A 19,415-nucleotide genomic window follows, 5' to 3' on the forward strand; every position below is an offset into this window, starting at 1 on the left:
GCTAAATAGAGAACAGTGGGAGCATACAGGAACTGTTGACCTGATAGCATACAATAACCACAGATTAGGTTTTCACAAACTTTGAGAATGAAAACAACCCTCATTAAAGAATCCTTCTGATGTTAGAGATGTTGTGTCATATGAAAGTTAGGTATTTATTTAATGAAAGGTGAGATTAAAATGATTATGGAATTGGAGCATTAAGGAGATAGCAAATATCAGCCTCTTGATTTGGATACTTGGACATAGTGTTGCTATCCCTAGAAGAGGGATTGTATGTGATCATGCCTTTAGGTGTACCAACTTGCTCATTTCAGAGTCAAAGTACTTGTGTAAATATGAGACTTAAAGAGCAAGAGTTTATACAAAACCCTGGGCTTAATTTATTTATTTTGTTCATGAATCTGTAATATTGCCCAAACTGTTGTAAAATTATAGAAAAGCAGAGATAAAGGATATAGATAAATACTATGTAAAGTATTTCTTTCCTCTAATAATTGGCTTTTAGCATTGAAGCCATATTGATTTTCTTCTTAATATTTAAATAAGTCACCTTTTTTTTTCTGTAATGTGATATGAATGTTTTTCTGCAGCATCTGTTTGACACAGTATTGTTGTGTTATGTTATCTATGTTTGTCATTTGATACTGCCATATCAGCACAGCAGATTCAGTTACAGAAATATTGCATCCATAGCTGAACTAAGAGTATATTAAGTATAGAATATCTGACTTAGTTTCATATTGTAACATTTTTTTAAAAAATTGGGAAGTAAACCTTTTTGCTATTACATGGGTATCATCAATGATGTAGAAACAAGGATTTTGCTGTATAAAACCAGTTCATAACTCAAACCAGGTTTAGAGTAGTGTATAAAGTAGGAACATAAACATGCAAGAAGGTGCAAAAACCCCAGGATGTTAAAAACAAGTAATTCTTGTTTGTTGGGAAGAAACATCAGCCACGCTTACGCTGCATAACAGAGTGCAGTACAAGAGCAGTTGAGCTAACGCAGCCCTGATTGAAGTTGTTAGGTTCGATGTTACACCAGGCAGACATAACAGCATGCACCTTAAATGCCTGCTGGCTGTACCAAGCTTTTGCTACACCCTGGCAAACACACTGAACTCATTGTTACCTGGGCACTACACCAGGCTACTATCATGTTAATGAGTATGTTGCATGTGCAGCTTATATTTGAATGAAAGCTGGCTTACATAGAAACTGTTTGGGTTTTACATAGCCAGTTTTATACTTCCAGTCTGGGGTGTCTTCCTCTACTTTTTGCCAGCAAGACAATAAACAGTTTGGTCCAAACTGAATCGTCATGTGAAAGGTTTGCACCAAAGCTCAGTGCAAAATTACTGAGGTCAGAGGATCTTGCCCTTAATGAACAGTTTGTCCCAAAAGGCCATAAATCCTAAGGTGCAGCAGATGTTTCCAGCTACCAAAATAGATGTAGTGCAAGGAAATGAATTTTTAGGTATTTTCTTAGCAATTGCCATCTGTGAAATAGACAAGTAATAGAATTTAGTCTCCAAATTCATTTCAGCCAAGAAACATGTAAGGCCAACCCTGTACCACAGGTTTGTTGCAGAAGTGCTCCAAAGTAGAACATTTATATAACACAAACATGGATTCACAATCTGGAGTTTCATTTGCTTATGTTTCACTTCATATGTCCATATATTTATTTTAACAATCAAATATATATATATATATATATATATATATATATATAAAATCCTACATTGGAAAAGAAAATGGAACATGATTAATGTTGAAGAAAAACAACGTTTTGTATTAAACATAACAAAATTGAGTCAAAGAAAGAGAGGCATTAAATGGTAGATTTAAAACAGAAGAAAAGTAAGGCTTCCTGCTCTGGTTCCTGCCTGTAATAAGTACAGTTAAAGCAATTTTGAATCAAGATCTTTTTTCCAGTTTAAATTCAGGCAAAAAGAAAGATTCATCAGTTGTTCTCACTAAGCAAGAAAGATAGCATTTGTCTCCCAGTTCCTGAACTGCAGTGTTGCTGTATGTACCACCTCCTGCTTAATAAAGCGAGAAGACTCACTGAAAAGAAACTGGCTTTTTGTTAAAAGAACCAGCACTGCAAATTCAAGCAGCTTCTCACTATGTCTGCAGTTTTCTTTCTGTTGCGTTTGCTCCAAAATCATTGCCCCTGTAATTTGGGAAGCTTCCAGTGGGCAGGCTGTTATTGACTGCTTTCTGTAAACCCTGTCATCCTCCAAAGAACGGAGAAGAGGTCATTACATACAATCACTAACATGTGTTCTGGTATCTATCCTTAAAGGAGGAAACTTTTACAGCCAAAGCACTTCGGTATTTTTCTTTGTGCTCACAAAGAGGGCTCGTTCGCTGCCATAGCACACAGCCAGCAGTGAAAGGCTGCACAACACTCACCCTCAGCACTGCCTTAGATGTTGGAGGACATCCTAATGCTCTACAGCTGCCTTCAGGCACGCTAGATACGCTTTCAGACCAGGGGACTGGGATATAAAAGCAGCTTAAAATCAATGGTGCCCTGAAATGAAAAAACGTTGAAGATCAAGTAATAAAAAGAATAAAAAAGGGGTGTTGAATTTGACACCAGAATTGCCTTTCACTCCCCTAAGGCCTTCAGGGTGCTGGATCTGCCCAGAGATGTGACAAAACATCTGAACCAAAAGTGGACACTTCAGCAGCAGCATCCTTTTGCTCCCCTGAAACTTATTCCTCAAAGACAGGATGTGGTGGATAGATCTTTGGTCTAACTCTACTATTGCCATCATTGAACTATTTCCTGATTGCAGGTAGAAATGCTTCTACAGCAGCTCCACCAACTTTATAGACTTGCCCTTCTAATCCAGTAACTCATCTCTTAAGAGGGTCCTATGCAAAGTTTAGGTAAATGTAAAGGAGCAGAATGTACAGTGATGCTTGCCTGCAGGAAACAGCTTCTACTTCCGGTGATCTGAAGCAGAATCCAATGTTGTTTCTTAATATTTAATAGCTGCTAATGTGTTTTTCTTTCCTGAGTTTAATCATTTCTTAAAATCCTGGAATGATGGATGCAATGGTTTAATTATGTATGCATTTTTTTAAAAAACTACACTACCCAAAAAACTCACATTGACCTCACTTCTTGCACTGTAAGCAACTGAATGAACATTTCCAATTCCATTTCTCATGTAAGTGTTTCTATTTCTTGTTTTTCTCCAGCTCTCTCTTCCAGTGAGTTGTAATATATTTAATTTGTCCTTACACAGAAATCATTGTAGAGAAATCTTCAATAAAATGTATTTACTTTTTTTGTATCTCTTTAGTTGTACTGTACTCTTTTCACAAAAGGGAATCAGAAAACCATACGCTCAGGATTTAGCACATTATGATATGAGGTTGCTTTCAGCTTGTGTTTTCCATTCATTGTCTAATAGTTCTTAAAATTTGCTTTTTTTAAACAAAGAATATTGCAACAAAATGTTTATAGAACTATCTTTAGTAAATCATAGCTCTCATCCTTCTGTAGCAATAGCTACAGAATCAGTCATTGTATATAGTTTGGCTTGTTTTCCTATGGGTACTAATTTGCAGTAATCAACACTGAATTTCATTTGCCACATTACTGCCTAGTCAGTCAATATTTTGACATCCTTTTGCACATCTTCACAGTATTATTTTTTTTTACTTTTACTATCCTGAGTAATTTATCAGCAAATTTTATTCTCACTACTTACCTTCTGTTTCAGAAAATTAATGAGTATGCTGAACAACACATATTAGGAGAAAGAGGGACCTAATTTGAATGGCTTCCATTGGGAAAAAAAAGACTTTTTTTTTTATGGTTTGTTTTGTAATTTTTTTTCCCTGCTGTGACAGACATAAGGGGGTTTGTGTTTGTTTTGGGGTGAGGTTTTTTTTGGTGGTAGTTTGTTGGTTTTTTTTTTAAATAGCCTTTCTAGTATACCCTGAAATTCCTCTTTGAATATTTAAAATATATGGTGCCCTTGTTTTTCTCCAGCTCTCTCTTCCAGTGAGTTGTAATATATTTAATATTCATCATATTGTTTATATGATTTCTTTATGCAAGATATCCTCCTTCTAGAAAAGCTTTGTTGATTTATTCCTGTTCAAACATAATTTTTACTGTGATTTTTATTAGTGGGCTACAAGAGTATTCAGTTGTACTGATTTGTAACTGTGAATCATCTCTGGTTTAGTAAAAGTGGAGTTAATTTCTCGCCTTCCATTCTTCTAATCCAAATGGTCATCTAAAGGTTAAGATTACACACTGCAATGAATGAGTGGATTAACATTCTGAGGTCCCAGCTATTTATTAGTGTTCATTTTTTCAGTTTTTCCCAAAACTTTTCTCCTGCTTCTCCAGTTTAGCCAACTCTGAGTTTACTCGTAAAAAAGATGGAAGTGTGGGTGTTTACCTTTCTGTCATAGTGAACATCAGTGTAGCACATCCACTCAGCTTCTCAGCTACTGCCTTTTTTTTTTGCTTTGAGCATCACTTTTATATCTTTATCATCTATTAGGTCTCCAGATCCTACTTTCTGGTTTTGAGGTTCTTTAAAGGATTATTTACTGTATGTGGAATATTCAGATTCTAAGCTTCAGGCTTTAACAAGGTATTCCTCAAACTCATTTTTGGCTTACCTTACTTTGGGTTTTTTTAACTTGTCATAGTTTTCTTTACATAATTATTTCCATGAAGAATTTACCAACTAGCTTAGATGTACATATCCACGCTCTAGACATAAGATACAGCTCCAGATTGTGAGCACCTAAATGTAGGTTCCTATCTGTGACTGAGATAACTAAACTCCCTTGTAGTTAATGTTTGTCTAATTAATATAAGCACTAGTACCTGGTGAATTAGTTTACCAAATTCCCCCGGAACTGGGGCGGCTGAAGAACCTTTGATATGCCCATGTTGATTCCATAGCTCACATAACATCCACTGTGGATCTCAATCTCATCACGGATACTTGGCTCAAAATAATAACTTATGTTCTGGAATAATGCTGTTTTGCCCATGCAATATTCTGCTGCTATAGCAACTTTTCAAGACAGCTGAACCTTCAGTTTTCAAGACAAAATATTGGACAATAATAGTTAATAATTATGTGGCATTCAAGACTTCATTCCAATGGGTCTCAACTGGTTTGAAATACATATATATTGAATTATCCAGTTCCAAGACTACTGTTTTCTAAAATAATAAAGCAATCCTGTAGGTACAGGTGTTTCTTTCAAAATTTGCTCATCAGATTTGAGGAATGGTAACTTAAGCAAAGGTCATTTAAAGTGGATATCCACTGGTAAAACTACTGAATGTAAGTTTGTTTGAAGCTATGATTTACTTGCTGACAAAATAGTTCCTGAACACCATTCATAGGTATAGGTAGTGTTGCACCCTAGGAGAGTATTACTACTAATTTCTCTGTACTTGTACTAGCTGTCTTGTAGCCCAAGTGGTGGAATGTGTCCAATGCTTGCAGTGAAGAGAAGACTGAATTTGTGTAGATACAGGCAGTGTACTCTCTCTTCTAAGTAAATGGTAATCTTTGCTTGATAAACTCATGTTTGCTTAGTAAGCACTAAACTACTGCGAAAAAATCATCACCTCAATGAGGAAGGAACAAGTTAAAGCTAAGAGGGAGGGAATAGTACGTTCCTATTTAACCAGCAAATCAAACAGAAGAGACAGATTTGGAAAAACAACCAAACACATTTTTAAATAGTAAGACCAGTGAAGTACTGGGATAAGCGGCTGGGAAGGTTGCATGGCCTCCATCATCAGGAAGCAGGCTAGGCAAGTATGTCAGGAATGATTTAAGGATATCTGAGCCTACTGCAGGGAGAGGGGATGGACTATGTGATTACTTGCATTTCCTACCATCTATTTTCTTTTTCTGATTATAACATAATTTTTAGTCATTTTTTTTATAACATAAATTTTAGTCACCACCAGTAAGGTCTATTTTTTTATGTTAAAAGTAAAATTATCGTCGTAAGATAAACAATTTAGTAGCGTGTTAACAGGGAGCACGTGCATGTCACTGCTTCTGCTTTTATCTGTAAGATAGCTGTGATTATGTCAGATCTCCTATTCGTTTTGAAGTTTAATTTTTTAGCATTTGTTTCAAACTGCACATGCCAAGCTTTTATAGACTTTTGTTCTGTGCATGTATTAAGCAAACCAAATGAGTTTTATCACACAGCTGGAAATTCATACGCTCATTTTAGTTTTGCAAGTTTTGCAGTATTTGCTCATAATAACAGACTGTTTCCACAGACTGTTTCCTGGACTGTTTCCACAGAAAAGACAACCAAAATCTGTTTCAGGTCATTTTGCTGAGGACTGAGTCATTATTCAGATAAAACATTTACCAAAGTTAAACCCTTGCTAGGATCAGAAGTCCAGAAGTCTTTTACTTTGCATTTTTCCCTTTTGGTTTCACCTGGTATTTCTCCTTGCAGAGGTGTATGGGTGGAATTCAGCTCAGATAGATACCTAAATTAATTTACCTAAACAAATATGCCATGTACCACTTTAGATGTCATAGTGTTTCTAAGGTATCTACACAAGGCTGGCAAAAATGACACATGTGCCCTGGGAGTTCTGCAACCTTTTGGAAGCAGCAGCTGAAAAGCCAGGGAGGATATCTTAGGGCATCTCAAATCATTAGACATCTGTGGTTAGACACCAATTATCTGATGATAACTGAGACATGCTCTTCAGGTCTTCATTTTACCATAAAGTCGATAACCAGCAGTCAAATAGAAAATTCACCAGATAGATCACTCACAGATTTTTGCTTTTCTTGCTTCACGCTCTCATGCTACTTGTGCTAACATTTTTTGCCTTGTTGGAAGTGCTTTTGCATTTTTTACAAACAAGTCTTTTTCTCTGCTACTTACACTCTCGTTTTTTGGCTTATTCTTTGTGACCAAATGCATTTTACTGCAGAAGCTCTCTTTAAGTATCCAAATATCCATAGTCATTTGCAAGGTGCAAGTGCGATCCACTTTCACAATAGGCCTGTGGTGATTTGCTTATTAATTATATGCAAACAAATAAATTCATATACCCTGTAACTAGCCCATGCTCTAAAAGTTTACAGGACTTCTTAATGTCAGGACAGAAGCAGAAATGTTCTTATGCATCTAGCTGAAATAGTTTATGAAATTATCCCTTGCAGCTGCTTGTTACCAGCCTCACAGCTGAGATGCCATAACTGATCATGGTAATTTCCAGTCCATTTCTGTGCAAAGTGAAATAGATTAGTTTAATCTACCACTGAAGCTATTTTAAACAGATTTACTTCTTTGCATTGAAATGGAGGAGGTTTTTCCAGTGAAACAGCTGGGACTGAAATAGTTATTGTTGCATGGAAAGGAGTAAAGCTAAGAGAGGAGGAGACATTTGGGTGAACAGTACACTTCAAACTGAGATTTAGTCAAAAACAAAAAGGAAGTTTTACTTTAGGAAAAAACCTCTCTGGTTTCTTATATTGTTTGGTACGCACCCTGTGTTGTCTAAACCGTTTTCTGTTTTACTAAATTGTTCACTTTATTAAGCCAAAATTAACTATGATTAGCTCTCTGAAACACTCCTAACCCCACCAGTTCCTTAACAGAACTGACATTTCCAAAGTCACAGAATAATTACATCAGAAATTTTTTCAGAGCTGTAAAAAATTGCCAGTAGGTGGCCTGAACAACTAGCCATCAATTGCTTTGCAAACATGTACTACAACAAATAAATCCTTGGGGAAAAAGCTGTTCACTATTTTTTCACTTTTCACTTATTTTTCCTTTCCCTCAGGCTGGCTTGAATCATGTTTCCTGTGCTAAGGCTATACACTCAGTTGCTAAACTTCTCCATCTAAGATCAAGGAGGTTAAGGAAACTGATTTCCTCATTTTCTTTCTTCCTGGCTTATTTCATACACCCAGTGACTTCCCTTTTGAAGCTAAATTTCAATTTTTTTCTGTGGAGGAGGCAGCATGGGTTGCATACATCCTTCATCTTAAAGACTCTCTGTACCTGCATGCATTTATATTCACCAGCATGAACACACAAGGCATGGCAGCGGAGACAGCACCATTGGGCACTGAGCTGGTCTGAATCTCTACAACATCTGACATAATTTGTATTGTGAAGTACTACGGACTCCAGTGCAAGCACCTCTCGTGCACCACCTCCCCTGTCTATTCTTCACCAAACATATCCAACACCACTAAAATAAATGATTCCTTACCAGTTACCAGCTCCTAGATAAAAAAAATCAAGCAGCTGATACCAATACAAAGAGGGCAGAGGTAATGTCAAGTGCAGGAAATACTTGGATGTGTTTGCAGCTACAGGTGGTTGTATCATGGCCACAATTAATTAGACTGAGAGGGCTTTGGGATTGCTCTCTGAGAGGTACCAGCAGTTACAAGAATGCACTACACCCAGTTGCTCAAAGCCTAGTAGGCTATGACCTGCTCCCAGATGTATGTATTTGACCATCTGAGCTAAGGCAATGCAACATACCTGGGCAGGAAACCAGCTGCTTTGCCGTTTATGGTACATCCTCTCACCAAAGGAATTGACAACTGCAAACACACCCAATTCTCTCATCTGTCTTTGCTTTCTGAGAATATTGAACTACGATGGAGGGTGAATTATGTATGCAGTAACTCCTAGAGCTCCAGAAGAGACACTGTATCTGATGAACTAGTTTTTTGGGAACTTACTGTGACGGATCATGGAAAAAAGCCCGAGTGACAAAGTTGTCTTTCTGGATGCAAAGTTATGGGCTTTAGACTATATAGTAGTGATCTGGCAGTATTTCTGAGAAGCTAGGAATTTTACTAGAGCGCTGGGTCCAATACGCTGCTACCTGCATAAATATACGGGGTGTATATGCTTGGGATCTTGAGCATTTCTTTCTCTGAAATTTTGTTTCTTGATTTCATTTTTATATGAATAAAAGCTTTTTTTTTTTCATGGTCACTGGAGCTGTTTAGCAAGGGAATAATAGCAGTAAAAGTGAGTGGCTAAGGTTATCTAAACACTGTTTTAATCATGATATGGATCAGCTAGGTGAAAAGGGCTTATTGGAGCTCCCTTACCTTTCCCTTTCCTCTTTGTTTTTTTTTACTTTTCTAAAGCCTTGGAATAGAAAATAAGATGTTAGACTCGGATCGAGCCTAATAAAATGCCTTGTTTGTTTGTTTGTTTTAATGGAACTGCTTTGAGGATTGCTGGGCCTTTCCTCTTAATGACTCTTGGCAGGTAGATTACAAAGACAACATTAATATATTAAAGTATAAGGGATATAAATACCTTCCTTTGAAGTTTACATCAATGACCTCAGGAATGAGCAAGCCAAAGGGGTTTTTGAGCACAACTATTTTTCACCTCTAATCTACTTTTTTTACTTCCAGGTTGCATCTGCTCTGTGCTAGCCCAAGAAAAAAGAGAAACCGTCTCTAAAATCAAGCATCCACTTTTGATACACCTTTGAATAAAAGCACCCTAGCCATTGTATTCTGTTTCTCAGGCTGGTAAAAGATTCTGTGATGGAGCTTTGATCTTGAAATTTTACTTTCCCAATTTGTCTGTCTACTTTCATTCTAAAATCAAATGCAGTTATCAGGCAAGTCCAAGGCTGCTTTTCATCTTCGATATAGAAAAGTGCTCAATCTGCATCTAAAAGCATGCTCAAACCATACAGTTTGTTCCCGTTATAGAGACAGATACTGAATTATGCAACAAGTTCCCAGTGAGCAATTACATTTTAATCACTGTAAAGATTTTTTCTGCAAAGACACTCCTATAGATGATTTATTTCAAAAGATAGGAATTGTGCCCATATAGCTTAACTGGGAAAGTGTTCAGCTTCCCCAGACAAATTTCCTGGCAGGCAGAATGTTTGAGGAGACCAGTAACTAATATTTAAACCACAGGGGTTTATATCTTTTTTTTTTTTTTTTCAGTAAATCTTTAACACAGCATGACCTTAGAGTAACTAAGTCTCAGTCTGCAGTTCCATTTGGTCACTCACAGCTTTCTTTCTTGGATTAGAAACTCCACGAATTATTTTTACTTTTCTTAAATGGATTGCGGTGTTTACAGTAGTTGCCTTCTGTGCTGCTAAATTGAATAACCATATAGAACTTCATAGAATGGCTGAAAATGGAAGTATATTATAGGGGAATGTTCCACTGCAGTTAATATTAATATGAAGGTTCCACTCTAGGTAAATAGATGTGATATTGTTCAGAATTAGTGATTTATTTACTATCATGCATAAGATATAAATTGTGTAAGCTAAGATTTAAATTCAAAAATACATTAAAGATGCTTATAAACTACATCCTTTAATTTAGGTTCTGGCTTCAGATAAATTTCATACTGTGCTGCCACAGTGCTACCAGGAACATTTGGTACATTCATCATGGAAAAACATAAAAGAGATAAATGCATTAAAAAAGAGATGAGAACACTTATCTTGTTGGGTTTTCCACTGAGAATCTGAGCATAGTTTATAATTGTTGTTTGTGTTTCCCTGGTAAACAGAAGTCCCCACACTCAGTTGCCTGCACAGTCAGTGAAACTGAAAAGCTTTTTTGTTGTTGTTTTGGTTGGAAAAAAAATTACAGACCATTGCAAGAAACATGCCAAATGAAGCAGTCCTTTGCATAGAATATGTTTTTATAGCAAGTAGAAGCAAGCCTGGCTGTGATTGCTTAATCCATTTTTGCCAGCACAAAGGAGCAAGTTCTGAAACAGCAAACACCTATCCATGTAGGGATTTGCAGAGCAGACCCAAAAATTACAGCTCCACTCAGGAAACCACTGTCCGGTGACTGTTGTTCACGGAATGTAGATTTCTGCCAGGCTGCTGCAGTCTGTACCATCCCAAGGCTACAGAAAGACTTCTGTGAAGTACTTCTTAGCTACCATAGGTTGTCTAACTAGTTGCCTGAATCCATGTGTGTAGCTATTTAAATACATAAATAAATGCTTAACATGGATCAGTGTTATGCATTGCATAACTATGCAGTTTTCATCACAAGAGGATTCAGGATTTATGTTTTACAGCCTGCAATCAATTTTATTAAACTCTATAAAATGTAAATAGATGAAGAAATTTTATAACCTGGACTGCAGGATGTTTTCTGATCTTCTCTAAACCCTCAATATTTCTAGTGGTTTTGTACAGGGGGAAAAAAAAAAAAAAAGCTTTGCTTGTTGCAATGCCTAGCTGTAAACAAAACGCACACTAGGACATTGGGGAAATCACTAAACCACTTAACACAGCTTGTTCCAATTCTTTTGTATCCTGGAAGAGGTAGTTAGAAAGTACAACATAATATTATTTTATCATTTCCTTCTAAAATAATCAACCTCAATATATAATTTTGAATAATACTATACTAATATTAAGTAATAAGTAGAATTTAATTATACACAGATGTATAACAACTTCAGGACAAGATACTTTTAGCAATACACATTGACCTTAACCCTTTGAAACTCATATGCTTGGCCAACTGTTAGCCAAAGTCTTCACATTTTCTTGATCTTTAAAAACCTTCAATGTCTTAAAGAACTACCCAGGAGTAAAAATAATTATTTCAGTAATCTATATTACTCACACTCACAATTTTTATGTGTCAATAAAATTAAATATTTTTCTTCAAACCCCAGCTGCTGACACAGTAATCTAGGAATCTCATCTTTTATCTATTATTTTTTTTCAGATACACTTAGAGCTCTCATGATTATGAAAAAAGCCTAATGCATAAAGCAAGCGTAATATAACAGCTCAGAAATGAGATGGCAGCCTACAGAGAGACCTCAAATTTATTTATGTCATTTCTTGACTATTTAAAGACAATGTTATGATTTTTGTGCCGGATTCCTTATTTTTTTGAGTGCTTGAGTTTGTCAATATAAAACTGCAATAAAGCTGTGATTAAAGATTTTCCTGATGAGGCCCATAACATTTGGTGTGCCAAATAAAAATAAGCAAAACAAACAAACAGACTTTAGGAGATAGCAGTGTAAACAAAGCAGGGGAATTGAAGCTAATGCACTCAGATGTTTAGCAGGGTTTGTTACGAACAGAAGTGTTGAAATTCTAAATAGTACTTTTTTCTCCTGTTTGCTCAAACTACTGCTATCACAATTATTTATCCACTCACGTTTTTACTGTTTAAAGTCACAAACTCCATGCTAGCTGAGAAGTATAATCCTCTTGTTTGAATTTTTTTTCTTTCCTCTTCTACAGTCATCTTCTCCATCTTGCTTTTATAAAGCCTCCATTTTTGACCCTTTTACATAGCTGACACTACTGTGGCAATTTTCCTTCCTAGCCCTTGCCAGAAAAGCTGTTCGTTCACTTAATGCAAATCTATCTGCATACCTAGTATACTTAGTCAGTGTTATCTCAAGCCTTTGAAGACAGAAAGCGGTATGTAAAGGCTTAGTGCACCATGTTATACAGTCAGACTCCATTTAAATGATGTACACACTATATTTATAGAATAATTAAAAGGTGCTTGGGTCCTTGAAATAAAAGAAGCATGTTTCATTTTCCACCACCCTAATTAGAATATGTTATATTATTATTGGCTGAATATTCTATTTAACTGAAATGTGAGGAAATCTCAAGAGTGAAGTCAACACAAAGCTTTGTATTACCATAAAGCTCTGATATAGGGTTATATTGGTAATATTACAGTATATCATCTTCTCATTATGCTTTCATAATATGCATCTTTTCAAAGGTCAATAATAAAGGGTAAAATACTAGCTTCTTTAAGATTAATGAAAATTTTATTTTTGGATATATAGGGGCAGGATTTCATCCCAAAAGTTTTGCTGTGGAAATTAAATCAATGAAGATAATGAACAGTTAGTTTCATTTATAAGATACATGTCTTTTACAAGTGTGCATCCGATTAGTAAATATGAGGGTTGCAATCATAAGGACAATCCTAAGAGGTACAACAATGATGTTACCTTATTTTATCAAGAGTATGAGGATGTTACCTCAGAAGCTACACATTTTGGCCAGTCGCCTTAGTTTTGTTTCAGTTTTCCATAGATGCTTGCCTGTATTAAGAAACAGCCCAAGGAAAGGGATATTTAAATGGGGTTCCTTCTAAGATTAAAAGTTGAATCACCTTAGATTATTTATTCTTTTTGTCTCGTCAGCTTGTGAAGCCATAGTAACCCATCAAAAAACTTGCCCTTGCCATGGATTGCCTTTTCCCCCCCCAAGTCCTGCTGTATTTATTATACCCTTGGCTAGTAGGCCCTTTAAAATTGTATTCACAGACACACAACAAAAGAAACTATGAAATCTCTTTGTCTCTTCCCCTATTTTCATTGTGATCTTGTAAATCCATTGAAGACATATTTGGATAACATCAAGTACTTCGATAGGAACTTTTCTGAATCTGTACTTTTTCTAAATGTTTTAACATTTCAATAGACAGCATCCCTTCACTTGCAAATATTAGTTAGAGGGAAGTGATCATGTCACTAGACACAGCAGCTTTTGATTAACATTTAAAACTGATGAGAATAACTGTATGGATTTTATTTAAAACACACACACACACACACACCACACACACACCCAAATAGTAAACACTCCAAAGTACATAAAAATACATATTGAATCCCATAGAGACATGTAAAACTGGCATGGAAAGAACTTGTAATAATAGATAGAGTAACCATTACAGTTAATTTACTTACAAAATTCCATTCTGAATTCCCCTTTTTATGTTAAAGCTAAGTGCCTTTACTCTTCCGTCATCATCTTAGAATGAAGCAGAACATAGCATAATGTTCTCAACCACTACCAAGACCTTGGATGAAATTCTTTGCTCCAGAAAAAGTACCGGAGTCATACATTCAAAATTCAAAAACTGTATGCAGAAAAGTCATGAAAATAAACACAGCAATGAAAAGTTGTTATCCTTTTTAACAATTGAAAACAGCAATTATCAGATTAATTTGCCAACTATTCCAAGCCTTGAAAATAATAGAAATAAATCTGTTAATTTATTTGCTTACCCTAAAATTCTAAACTATTGTTTTCTCATAAATGGCAAGGTTTAAAAAATGCACTCTTTCAAAAAGCTTTGTCAGAGGACTCTGCTGGGCCAGCATTCTGGCACCCTGATGACACAGAATTATTTTCCAGCATTCTGGATGTTGTTTGAAAGATTCTGAGATGGCTTATTTCTTGTACATTTTCTTTTTTTTAATACTGCTGACTTTGTGAGCAGTTTGGATTTCAGGGCCACTCTAACTTCCAAAATTTGCTCTGTGTTTTCATTATGAGATTAGAAAGGAATTTACAGATTGCTAATGATGCAACTATGCATCACAAATAATATCAAGGTAACGAGTCATTGAGCTTACAGTAATATTTGTTTTCTGATATTTGTGATTTTGTTTCTTTAATCAGGAAACAATCTGCTCAGGTCTCTCAGAAATGACCATATTTTCTAGTAGAGTGTGGAGATCAAATATCACATTTCCCATTCCTGTTCAAAATCTCTTCTGCATACTGATGGCAATGGAAAATGCACAACAGTACCTGAAACAAAGGCCAGGACCTGGTGCTGTCTTCCTTCAAATAAAATCTTAATCACCAGGTGACAGAATCACGCTCCTTATCTGTGGTGACCCACCCATCCTGGGCTATGTTATGCCTGTCTGCAGTCAGGAAAGGAGAGTGTTTAGGCTCTGTGCGTGCAGCTCAGTGTGCTCCCAGTGACCACAAATGCAAATTCCTTCAAACTGAAAGGAGGTAGGGCAGAACACCGATTTTCTGTTTCTAGAGTGCTCGTCTGAACAGGTTTGTTTGAGAGTACTTGCAGCAACTAATTTAGATATTTTTAACGGTGATGTTTGAAAAATAAATAGTCTGAATTGCCTTCTGCAGCTTTGAATTTAGTTTGTCTGTTTTCTGAGCTGGCTGGATTTAACTCAGGTCTGGTTCATGCTCCACACACGTTAACAGCATGCTGTACAGAGTGGATGTTCTTTACTGAGGCAAGATGCACTAGCTCAGGGTCAGGATAAATGCAGCTGCGTGACTTCTGAGCTGGGCTGTGGTTGTTAAGCTCGAACTGCAGCGAGAGAAGTTTGTGTCTGTCCTAACCCATCTGTAGCCGAGGCAAATGTGTCCAAAGTCTGTCTGTACTATTCTGGGGCAGAATATGATAATCTAATTGTCACCTCTAGAGTTTTGGAATGAAATTCTTCCTTTTGTAGGAGTTAATACATGATATCCATGGCTTCACTTGAACTTCTAAAAATATGGGATTTGGGAAAGGATAAATAGGATTCATGTCAAATGGTGTGCATAATTTCACTCAAAAATCATGAGGGTAGAACTTCAAAATAGGGGGGGGGGGGGAATACTGAAATAGTTCAAAATTATGTACAGTGTGGAAAAACTAGGTATGTGCAACTGATATAAGGCAGAATCATGCAGAAAATTGTTACATACAAATTATCCAGACTGAAAGTGCTGTGCCATAACCTCACACAGGATCCTGCTTTAGGTCCAGTACCATTTTCATTAATAGCTTTTTGGGGTGAAACACAGAGGAGTATAATCTAAGTCAAAGAGGAAAAATGTTGAGACAAAATGCAAATACTTTTGAAGTAAATGCTTTTGATGACAGAACTTTAGAAAAGTATTATCTTGGTAAACTGGGTGAATTGCTAATGTGGTTGAACCGAGATTCAATTACAATTTTATAACATCCACTTTTCTTTTAAAGGAAAAACAAACCCAGGAAAACTTCATTGCAGAGTAAGTCAGGAAGCAAGGAATGATTATAAATAATTTGATTTTTTTCTTCCTTAACTCATATTTAATAAACATTTGCTGTAATTGTGATCCAGATTTCATTTTTTGAATAGTACTTTATAGTGAGGTACCATGTAGACAATGGATACCACAAGAGCAAAATCAGGCCCTAAGAAAATGCATGTAATACCTACCAATTCTAAAGCAAGTGCTTGTTTTACACTCTTGCTCTGTTAAAATAGAATATGCATGCACGTGTAACAATATCATAGATGTTGTCTAAAGGGCAGGTCATATTTCTTTGTTTTCACCTTTTAAACACTAAAAATTTGCAGCAAATTTTGAGGTACAATATTGACACCTCTAAAATTAATCTTACTGAATTGTGATAGAATAGGAAAATGCTCATATTTTAACAGAGCACACTGCTTAACTTACAGAGATTTCATATATATTGTTTCAAAACAGAAAAAAATCAGGCTTGTATACTTAGTACTGTACTAGAGAAAGATATATTTATAGCTAATAACATAACTTTTTTTATAAACCTGCAGCAAAACTTTTGTATTATAATGTCGGTGATTACAAATTCTTAACTGTGGCATTGCAAACATACCTTTAATTTACTGTAGCAGTAAAACACCTAATCAATAAAAGCTTGTTAAAAATAACCCAGACAACAACAACAACAAAATATCTGTTTAATTGGTGAAATCTGCGTGTTGAAGGTCTTGTCCATCAATGTCTGTTTCAATTCTGAGGGCACCACTGACAAGCAGCTCTGTGCTCCACCAAGAGACATTGGTGTGTGAACTGATTTGGAGGTCACCCATCATTTTAAAAACACGATCAATACAATCCTGAAATGATCCTCAGATTCATTTAATAAGTGAAAAAGAATAGGTCAGTGATACCCCAGTGAGTTCCCTGTTATTTTGTGAAAGACTTTTTTTTTTTTTTTACCAGTATAAATCAGGTTCTCTTTGTGCTTTTAAAAATAATGGCATTTGCATATTTTCACACTGAGAAATTCCCTAAAGAAGGTATATTAACACATTCATTAATAAAGTATGAGTGAGACTTCCCATATTTTCACATTCATGAACTTGCTTTTACATCTAAAGTAAAAACAAGTCCTTTTACCCATTATTGAATGGTATGTCAATCTTACACCAGAGAAAATAACATGCAATTAATATTAGGAGGCAGTAGGATTGTAAGTGGTATTTGTGATTTTATGTTTGAAACAACTAACCTGTATAGGTAATAGTTGGTATTTAAAATAAAGACAACCCCATCTTGCTTGACCTATTGTCAAAAACATTGTTTTCTCTTAAATGTACTTGATAAAAATAATTATTTTTTTTCATCTGAAAAAGTTAATTCAAGCCCTTTGCAATACAGTATTCTTATTGCTGCTTTGTGACAGGAGAAAACAGAAGTTGGCACAACAGTAATGAGAAGTCTCTTTCTACCCATTAAGCTGATTGGTTCATGTATTTTTGTCTACCGGTGGAGATTTTAAAACTGCATGTTTTCTTGGAAACACAGAATCTATTTTTGGAAGTACTGTTAGAAAATAGCAGCAACAGGTTACTGGGTCTCACTGGGGGCTGTTTCTCAGCAGAGAGAGCAGCCTGGAGTGGTGGCATCAGCAGCACAGGTGGCCCCAGATGAGGACAAGTGAGAGTCCTCCCTTCCCACTGGCTCTGGGTGGTTCAGCAGGCTCCAGGCATAAGGGAGGAAGGAATATGGGGAGAAACCAAAGGAAGGGGGAGAACAGCTTGTGCAGCTCCAAAATGGCAGAGCGCTCTGGACTACTGGAAGATAGCTGGGCACCGTGTGGTCTCCTTCCTTCTTCTTCACCTTGCCCCTTTCAAATATAAATGAATCAAAGCTCACGTGCCCATAATCTTGGCAGATGCCAGAACGCCTCACTCACAGCTAGCCATTAGAAACAGCCTGCCTTCCATCTGGAACTCGGCTGTCTCCTCTTAAATCCAATGAGATTTCTTGTCAGCAACTTTTTAGCAAAGTCCAATCTTGTACACATCCATCATTCCTTATCTCCTGTGGCACTTGCTCCTCGCAGTTTGACCAGCCCTGAACTCCTGCTTGCTAGATGTTTTTCTGGATTGTCTGCCACACGTCAAAGGTGGGAATTTACTGTGGCACAGTGTCAGACCTGCCCTTTGTTCTGCAGAGACAGCAGTTTAACAGTGTGGAAGAAAAGATGGCACGCACAGTATGTCTGCCACCAGTGCCGACTTTCCTGGCCTCTGTCCCTCAGATTGTAGCTCTTCGGTTCCAGTGACAAGCACTGGAGCAGCTCATATACATGTCCTCAGCAGCAGCTTCATCCTTTTGGGCTTTTGCTCAGCCTGCCCTGTGATGTAGCACCTATGGCAGTGCTGGCAGAGCCACTCCGTCTCGGTGAACCCAGCACATGACCACCTCACTTGGTGCACGGTCCCCTGCGTGCGTGGGAGATTACTGACCCAAGTGCTAAGGGCTACTGAATTTGGCTCAGAACTACTTTTACATTGCTTTCTAAACTACTTCATGGTGTCTGGGGTTGTGTTGGAAGGAAGTAAGATTTTAGAACTGGTACTTTTATCCTGATTTGCTTAGCTTTTTCAGATAAATCTTTTTGTTTCTCTTTTCTGCATTATAGCAGCACATATTAGCTGGCTCAGAGGTTGCTTCAGATGCGCGTGTACTGGGAAGGATAGCTTAGCATCCTTGTAACTCACTGTATTCTCTCCATACCCCATAGGCTTTGCTGTTCATGTAAGCCAGAACTTCTCTCCTATGTAACATTAATGAGCATTTGTCCTAAATATGATCACAGATTGTCTTCAATAGGTGATAATGAAGCAGCACCTCTTCTTCATTGTTCTACAGAGTGATCTTGAATCCATGCACATCTTTTGATCAACTGTGAAGTTTCATACTCTTTCTAGCTTTCCAGGTACACTTTGATAATTTTTATTAGGTGAAGTAGTGTTTCTTCTTACATTTCCCAGATAATCCTCTACAAAGGTGGTGATAGAAGCCATGGGACACTTTTCGTGGCCTATGCCTAACTCTTTTTCTCTTGTAACCTATGTTCTTTTAATGATTTCCATTTAAATTGCAATTCAAATAAAAAAAATCCAAATAAAATAAGCCTTCAAATTTATTGAAAATTCTTTTATTTAAAAAACTTTACTAGGTCACCTATCCATACATTCTTGCAAGTACTTCCATTAAGAAAGGAGACTATGGTTGCCTTGTGAGAAGAAACTGATGCTCTGACCCCAATAATCAGACCGGAGTACTTGGGATAGGACACAAACTGTTGCCCCATGGCATATTTTTGCCTTGCTAAACTATCTCATTTGGGACCACATACCAAGAAAGATGAGGTAGATTCATGGCCAGGGACTATAACTGTACAGTGTTGAACAAAAACAACAACTCAGATTGAGACATTTATACTGGATACAGTAGTATTTCTTCTTTTATATCCATGTCAGTAAACACATGAGACTCCATATGGCAACCCACACAGCTGACT

The 19,415-nt window shown here is 36.6% G+C and overlaps 1 protein-coding gene across 3 annotated transcripts in view; it reads left to right on the forward strand.

Moving 5' to 3' along the window:
- The window catches only part of GPC5 (glypican 5), a 761,183-nt gene that overhangs the window by 664,041 nt on the left and 77,727 nt on the right, over positions 1-19,415 (forward strand). The window lies entirely within an intron of this gene.

The sequence above is a fragment of the Falco punctatus genome, assembly GCF_963210335.1.
Source record: "Falco punctatus genome assembly, chromosome: 2".
Taxonomy (NCBI): Eukaryota; Metazoa; Chordata; class Aves; order Falconiformes; family Falconidae; genus Falco; species Falco punctatus.